Genomic DNA, 8,394 nt, shown 5'->3' on the forward strand with positions numbered 1-8,394 from the left:
GCTCTTCTCTCTGAATCAGAGTCTTAGAGCGGCTTACAATCTCCTATATCTTCTCCCCCCACAACAGACACCCTATGAGGAGGGTGGGGCTGAGAGAGCTCTCCCAGAAGCTGCCCTTTCAAGGACAACTCCTATGAGAGCAATAGCTGACCCAAGGCCATTCAGCAGCTGTAAGTGGAGGAGTGGGGAATCAAACCTGGTTCTTCCAGAGAAGAGTCCACGCACTTAACCGCTACACAAGATCCAATCAGTCAGTCCTAAGGGAAATCCACCCTGACTGTTCCCTGGGAGGTCAGATGCTGAAGCTGAAGCTCAAATGCTTTGGCCACCCAATGAGAAGGAAGCCCTCACTGGAGAAGACTCTTGAGAGTCCCTTGGACTGCAAGAAGATCCAATCAGTCAGTCCTAAGGGAAATCCACCCTGACTGTTCCCTGGAAGGTCAGATGCTGAAGCTGAAGCTCAAATACTTTGGCCACCCAATGAGAAGGGAGCCCTCACTGGAGAAGACTCTTGAGAGTCCCTTGGACTGCAAGGAGATCCAATCAGTCAGTCCTAAGGGAAATCCACCCTGACTGTTCCCTGGAAGGTCAGATGCTGAAGCTGAAGCTCAAATACTTTGGGCACCAAATGAGAAGGGAGCACTCATCGGAAAAGACCCTGATGCTGGGAAAGACAGAAGGCAAAAGAAGGGGATGGCAAAAGAGGAGATGGCTGGATAGCGTTACTGATGTAACTAACCTGAATTTGAGCAGACTTCGGAGGATGGTGGAAGACAGGAGGGCCTGGCGTGACTTGATCCGTTGGGTCGCAAAGAGTCGGACTCAACTGTACAACAACAATTCAGATACTTTGAATACAGCGATTCTGTTTAGCTGTCATGCCTCTGATGTGTTGGGTCTGTGTTGCGGGGATGTCAACTCTGGGCTGGAAAATTCTGGGAGATTTGGAGGTCAACCATAAAGCAGGCTTTGTTGAAGGTGTGTGTGTGTGGGGGGGAACCTCAGTGGAGTATAACACCATAGAGTCTACCCTCCAGAGTGGCTGTCTTCTCCAGGGCAACTGGTCCCCGTCACCTGGAGACCAGTTTTAATTGTGGCGGATCTTCAAGCCTGACTTGGATGTTGGAAATGCTAGAGAGGAGTGTCAGCAAGCTACCCAGCTTGCAGGCAAGTAATGGTGGTACTCAAGCAATGGGTCTTTGACGCAACACAGCTCTGTGGGTAGTCCAGCAACATGGAGAACGATGACAGTATGGTGGGAATCAACCTATTGGAAAAGGAGGAGGAGGTTGGATTTATACCCCACCCTTTACTACCCAAAGGACTGTAGTGAAGGGTGGGGTATAAATACAATCTCCTCTTCCTCCTCTGCTTACAATCTCCTTTCCCTTCTCCTCCCCACAACAGACGCTCTGTAAGCAATGTTACCTTTAAGCTGCAGAGCCTTGCGAGCAAAAATTCCACTTTGCGAGCCGCTGGCATTAAAGTTGTGAGCTCTTGGCGTTAGAGTTGTGAGCTACAGCATCAATTAGTGTGCTCTGGGCCTCTTTTCCCAAGACAAAAATGTGTGAGCCGGAGGCTAAAAATCTGCGAGCTAGCTGACGCCAACTCAGCTTAGAGGGAACATTGCCTGTAAGGTCGGTGGAGCTGAGAGAGTTCCGACAGAATCTGCTCTCGAGAGGAACAGCTCTGCTAGAACTTGTGACTGACCCAAGGCCATTCCAGCAGGTGCATGTGAAGGAGTGGGGAATCAAACCCAGTTCTCCCAGAATCAGAGTCCGCGAACTTAACCGCTATACCAAGCTGGCTCTCACACATCATAAAACTGGCTCTCACACATTGTAAAACTGGCTCTCATACATCATAAAACTGGCTCTCATAAATCATAAAAAGGTGAGAGCTGGCCAGATACAAGAGCTCAAACACCGCGATATGTAATATGTGTGACTCCTCCAATATGAAGAAATACGGCCCTTTTCAGACAGCTTATATATTCCGTTCTGCAGCCACTGTGGCCGGACCTGCCTGTCCCGCATTGGTCTTGACAGCCACCAGCAAGCCTGCAGCAGACGTGGACTATTGCACCCTTCTTAAATCTTCGTTCGCGAAGCCAAGCCGAGAGAGAGAGAGTAACTGGTTATTAATGTGATTTTTCCCGTCATTTCAGACAGCCCTGTTTTAGTAACTGTCTGCTAGGGGAATCTATTTACTTGTCTGTACAAACCCACTTTCCTCCAGTTAGCAAAGACGGCTGAGCCGTTGCTGATGCAAACGGCTTTCTCCTATTTTCAAAACCCTCTCTGCATCTGAATCACTGTGGTGCGCTGTGTAAAATGCCTGCAATGCTGGTTTTTTCCTCCCCTCCCCCTCTCCCTTCGGGAGGGACGGTGGCTCAGTGGTAGAGCATCTGCTTGGGAAGCAGAAGGTCCCAGGTTCAATCCCTGGCATCTCCAAAAAAGGGTCCAGGCAAAAAGGCGTGAAAAACCTCAGCTTGAGACCCTGGAGAGCCGCTGCCAGTCTGAGTAGACAGTAATGACTTTAGGGAATGACGGTGGCTCAGAGGCAGGGCATCTGCTTGGTAAGCAGAAGGTCCCAGGTTCAATCCCCGGCATCTCCAACTAAAAAGGGTCCTGGCAAAAAGGCGTGAAAAACCTCAGCTTGAGACCCTGGAGAGCCGCTGCCAGTTTGAGTAGACAAGACTGACTTTGATGGACCAAGGGTCTGATTCAGTATAAGGCAGCTTCATATGTCCATATGTCCATGTTCCTCCCCGTGGAGTTTTATTTGAACTTTCTATGGCCCTTTCTACATTGGACCTCCACCCAGGTTTTCTCTGAATTGAACTCGTGTTCATTTACCTTGCAGGAAAGCCCTAGGCAAAACAGCATCCGTATATCCCAGGGTAATTGTGGGTCAAAACTGGAATGAACTCAGCGTCAGTCATGTAGCAATGAAACAAAAGCCCGAGATAACGACAGTGGTGAATTCAAGTGCAGCATGGAAACGAAAATGCTCTCCTTCGATGCCAATAAAGGTAACTGAACTGAACTGGATTTAAATCACAAAAAAAGGTGAGAGCCGGCCAGATACAACAGCTCAAGCAATGCAAGATGTAATATCTGTGACTCCTCCCGTATGAAGAAATATGTAAGACGCTGCTGCTTTTGTCACATCTGAACAAACTAGGGCATCTTACGTTATTACATATCGCTAAGATGATATGCCTATCATAGATCTGCCGGAAGGTTTCTGGAACCAGTGTGTTCTTGCAATGATCAGATAGAACCAATAAGTAGGGCTAAGCAGGATAGGTAAAGATGCAAATTATGGATTAACTGTGGGTGGTGGGGTGGGGGGGTGGAAAGGGCCATCTCATCATAGCCAATTCATGGTGTCCCCAGAAGGTTTTCAAGGCAAGAAATATTCAGAGGTGGTTTGCCATTGTCCGCCTTTGAGTAACAATCCCGGACTTCCTTCGTGGTCTTCCACTCTAGTACTAACCAGGAGGGACCCAACTTAGCTACCGAGATCTGACAAGATTGGGCTACCGTGGGTGTGGTAAAGTTCAAACTGGATGATAAACAAGTTATGTAAAATTCCAGTGAAGTAAGATCAGGCCATTGGCCAATAAGAACATCAGAAGAGCCCTGTTGGATCAGACCAGTGGTCCATCTAGGCCAGCATCCTGTCCCACCAGTGGCCAACCAGTTCCTCTGGAGGGCCAGCAACAGGGCACAGAGGCCGAGGCCTTCATGAGAACATCAGAAGAGTCCTGCTGGATCAGACCAGTGGTCCATCTAGTCCAGCATCCTGTCCCACCAGTGGCCAACCAGTTCCTTCGCTTGGGAGGGGCACAGTGAAAGGGCTTCTGACCCCGCTGGTGGACCTCTTGATGGCGCTTGGGGTTTTTGGCCACTGTGTGACATGGAGTGTCGGACTGGATGGGCCACTGGCCTGATCCAACATGGCTTCTCTTATGTTCTCTGGGCCAACAACAGGGCAGAGAGGCTGAGGCCTTCATAAGAACATCAGAAGAGCCCTGCTGGAACCAACCTGTGATCTATCTAGTCCAGCATCCTGTCTCGCACAGTGGTCAACGAGTTGCTCTGCAGGTCCAACAACAGAGCATAGAGGACAAGGCTTTCCCCCCATGTTGCCTCCTGGCACTGCAATTCGGAGATTTACTGCTTCTGGGCATAGCTCTCTTTAATCACCATGGCTAGAAGCCACTAATATAGACCTCTCCTCCATGAATCTGTCTAATCCCCTTTAAATCTCTACATCCTCCAGTAGTGAATTCCACATTTTGATCACTTGCTGAGTGAAGAAGTATTTCCTTTTGTCCAGAGAACAGAACCAATCAAGCTGTATGACCAGGGTGGGCAGAGGAGGCTAAGAAGATGCTGACCACCAGGGGTAGAATTCTAGCGGGAGCTCCTTTGCATATTAGGCCACACACACCGATGTAGCCAATCGTCCAAAAGCTTACATAAAAGAGCCTTGTAAGCTCTTGGAGGATTGGCTACATCAGGGAAGTGTGGCCTAATATGGAAAGTAGCTCCCGTTGGAATTCCAACCCTGCTGACCACCTTAGGTGGTGGTGAGGTGACCACACAGGCTTTTCAAGACAAGAGACATTCAAAGATGGTGTGACATTACCTGACTAGGCCTAGAAGCCCTGGAACTTCCTTGATGGTCTCCCATCCAAGTACTAACCGTGACAACCCAACTTAGCTTCCGAGACCTGACAAATTCGGGCCACTGTGGGTGTAGTTAAGTACGAATTAGATAACAAATGAGATATGTAAGATCAGGGCGAAGCACAATCAGTCCCTTAGCTAATAAGAACGTAAGAAGAGCCCTGCTGGATCAAACCGCTACTTAGCTTCTGAGAAACGGACGGGCAGGAGATCCCCTGGTTTGGAGGACCTTCCCCTGCTTCAGGGTCATCAGAAAGTGGGGGAAGGTCCTCCAAACCAGGGGGCCTGCAAGACCATCCTTTTAGGTCAGCTTTTACAGACTGCTGATTTATGACTACTAAACGAATGGATCCGCCAAAATGACTTTGCCTAGGGACCCTCGCTATCATGTAAACTGACAGAAATAGCGCCAGGAACATCACTGTTACTGTCAAATTGTGTCAAATGTGAATTTTAGAATTGTTTTGGATAATGTTGATTTTAAAGTCTTGTATATTTATTGTATTGTATATCTTATGGATGTTGTTAGCCGCCCTGAGCCTGCTTAGGCGGGGAGGGCGGGATATAAATAAAATTTTATTATTATTATTATTATTAAAGTGGGGTGGGGGGATGTCTGCTGGGTAGTCCATTATTCCCTATGGAGACCAATTCCCATAGGGAACAATGGAGAATTTATCGGTGGGTATCTGGGGCTGCTGTTATTTTAGGTAGAGACACCAAATTTGAAGCATAACATCCGATGCTTCTCCTCAAAAGACCCTCCAAGTTTCAAAAAGAGTGGACTGCCGGGTTCAATTCTATGAGCCCCTAAAAGACGTGCCCCTATCCTTCATTATTTCCAATGGAGGGAAGGCGTGGGGTCCCTTTAAATGTAATGGCCAGCATTCCCTTTGGAGTTCAGTTATGCTTGTCACAACCTTGTTCCTGGCCCCACCCCCAATATCACCTGGCTCCACCCCAAAGTTTCCAGATATTTATTGAATTAGACTCGGGAAACCTAAGGATACCACCAAGAAATCGTTTCCCCACCAGACCTGGCCTGTTCATGCAGTTTGGAGTGCTGCTACCGTGGGCAACAGCAGCACTGTCTCTGGGCACCTCACACACGTCCCCAAATGATTCTGGGCAACCATGAGTATGGGTGGCAGAGTGCTTCAAGTGGCTCTTCTCTGTTAGCCAAATTGCCTCTGAGATCGAATTGGGGAATTAAATGAATAGGCAAATGGCCAGAGCAGGATCAACAACTTATGTCTAAGTTGTGGCAGCCCGGGAAAGGATATAAGAACATAAGAGAAGCCATGTTGGATCAGGCCAATGGCCCATCCAGTCCAACACTCTGAGTCACATAAGAACATAAGAGAAGCCATGTTGGATCAGGCCAATGGCCCCTCCAGTCCAACACTCTGCGTCACATAAGAACATAAGAGAAGCCATGTTGCATCAGGCCAATGGCCCCTCCAGTCCAACACTCTGCGTCACATAAGAACATAAGAGAAGCCATGTTGGATCAGGCCAATGGCCCCTCCAGTCCAACACTCTGAGTCACATAAGAACATAAGAGAAGCCATGTTGGATCAGGCCAACGGCCCCTCCAGTCCAACACTCTGCGTCACATAAGAACATAAGAGAAGCCATGTTGCATCAGGCCAACGGCCCCTCCAGTCCAACACTCTGCGTCACATAAGAACATAAGAGAAGCCATGTTGGATCAGGCCAGTGGCCCCTCCAGTCCAACACTCTGAGTCACATAAGAACATAAGAGAAGCCATGTTGGATCAGGCCAACGGCCCCTCCAGTCCAACACTCTGAGTCACATAAGAACATAAGAGAAGCCATGTTGGATCAGGCCAGTGGCCCCTCCAGTCCAACACTCTGAGTCACATAAGAACATAAGAGAAGCCATGTTGGATCAGGCCAGTGGCCCCTCCAGTCCAACACTCTGAGTCACATAAGAACATAAGAGAAGCCATGTTGGATCAGGCCAATGGCCCATCCAGTCCAACACTCTGAGTCACATAAGAACATAAGAGAAGCCATGTTGGATCAGGCCAACGGCCCCTCCAGTCCAACACTCTGCGTCACATAAGAACATAAGAGAAGCCATGTTGCATCAGGCCAACGGCCCCTCCAGTCCAACACTCTGTGTCACATAAGAACATAAGAGAAGCCATGTTGCATCAGGCCAACGGCCCCTCCAGTCCAACACTCTGTGTCACATAAGAACATAAGAGAAGCCATGTTGCATCAGGCCAATGGCCCATCCAGTCCAACACTCTGAGTCACATAAGAACATAAGAGAAGCCATGTTGGATCAGGCCAATGGCCCCTCCAGTCCAACACTCTGCGTCACATAAGAACATAAGAGAAGCCATGTTGCATCAGGCCAACGGCCCCTCCAGTCCAACACTCTGCGTCACATAAGAACATAAGAGAAGCCATGTTGGATCAGGCCAGTGGCCCCTCCAGTCCAACACTCTGAGTCACATAAGAACATAAGAGAAGCCATGTTGGATCAGGCCAACGGCCCCTCCAGTCCAACACTCTGAGTCACATAAGAACATAAGAGAAGCCATGTTGGATCAGGCCAGTGGCCCCTCCAGTCCAACACTCTGAGTCACATAAGAACATAAGAGAAGCCATGTTGGATCAGGCCAGTGGCCCCTCCAGTCCAACACTCTGAGTCACATAAGAACATAAGAGAAGCCATGTTGGATCAGGCCAATGGCCCATCCAGTCCAACACTCTGAGTCACATAAGAACATAAGAGAAGCCATGTTGGATCAGGCCAACGGCCCCTCCAGTCCAACACTCTGCGTCACATAAGAACATAAGAGAAGCCATGTTGCATCAGGCCAACGGCCCCTCCAGTCCAACACTCTGTGTCACATAAGAACATAAGAGAAGCCATGTTGCATCAGGCCAACGGCCCCTCCAGTCCAACACTCTGTGTCACATAAGAACATAAGAGAAGCCATGTTGCATCAGGCCAATGGCCCATCCAGTCCAACACTCTGAGTCACATAAGAACATAAGAGAATTCATGTTGGATCAGGCCAATGGCCCATCCAGTCCAACATTCTGTGTCACATAAGAACATAAGAGAAGCCATGTTGCATCAGGCCAATGGCCCATCCAGTCCAACACTCTGAGTCACATAAGAACATAAGAGAATTCATGTTGGATCAGGCCAACGGCCCCTCCAGTCCAACACTCTGTGTCACATAAGAACATAAGAGAAGCCATGTTGCATCAGGCCAATGGCCCATCCAGTCCAACACTCTGAGTCACATTAGAACATAAGAGAATTCATGTTGGATCAGGCCAATGGCCCATCCAGTCCAACATTCTGTGTCACATAAGAACATAAGAGAATTCATGTTGGATCAGGCCAATGGCCCATCCAGTCCAACACTCTGGGTCACACAGTGGCCAATAAATCAAGTGCAATCAGGAGATCCATCAGTGGGGCCAGGACACTAGAAGCCCTCCCACTGTTGCCCCTCCCAAGCACCAAGAATACAGAGCATCACTGCCCCAGACATAAGAACATAAGAGAAGTCATGTTGGATCAGGCCAATGACCCATCCAGTCCAACACTCTGTGTCACACAGTGGCCAAAAAACCCAGGCGCCATCAGGAGGTCCACCAGTGGGGCCAGGACACTAGAAGCCCTCCCACTATTGTCCCCCAA

This window comes from Heteronotia binoei, chromosome 6 (genome assembly GCF_032191835.1).
Source record: "Heteronotia binoei isolate CCM8104 ecotype False Entrance Well chromosome 6, APGP_CSIRO_Hbin_v1, whole genome shotgun sequence".
NCBI classification, from domain to species: Eukaryota; Metazoa; Chordata; class Lepidosauria; order Squamata; family Gekkonidae; genus Heteronotia; species Heteronotia binoei.